The following is a 467-nucleotide window of genomic DNA, read 5'->3' on the forward strand; positions in this document are numbered from 1 at the left end:
TTTTTTTGTGTTTAATTGTTTTAAAAGAAACAAAAGTCGTTTTATAAGAAAAAACCTAAACCTAACTTGATTTGCAAGTTAATTTTCCTATAAATACAACTCGAAAATCTCTTTTCAAAACACACAACTCGAAAAATACATGTTTCGACACATGCCCATGCGCGTGTACCAAGCACCAAGTCCGTGTCTACTTGAAATTATTTTTTGCAAGTTGTTAACTTGATAAATAATTTATTTAAGAGTTTTATTTATGGAAAAAATAATTTTTTTGTGTTTAATTGTTTTACAAGAAACAAAAGTCGTTTTATAAGAAAAAACCTAAACCTAACTTGATGTGCTAGTTAATCTTCCTATAAATACAACTCAAAAATCTCTTTTAAAAACACACAACTCGAAAAATACATGTTTCGACCCATGCCCATGCGCGTGTACCAAGCACCAAGTCCGTGTCTACTTGAAATTTTTTT

Source organism: Papaver somniferum, chromosome 11 (assembly GCF_003573695.1).
Source record: "Papaver somniferum cultivar HN1 chromosome 11, ASM357369v1, whole genome shotgun sequence".
NCBI lineage: Eukaryota > Viridiplantae > Streptophyta > Magnoliopsida > Ranunculales > Papaveraceae > Papaver > Papaver somniferum.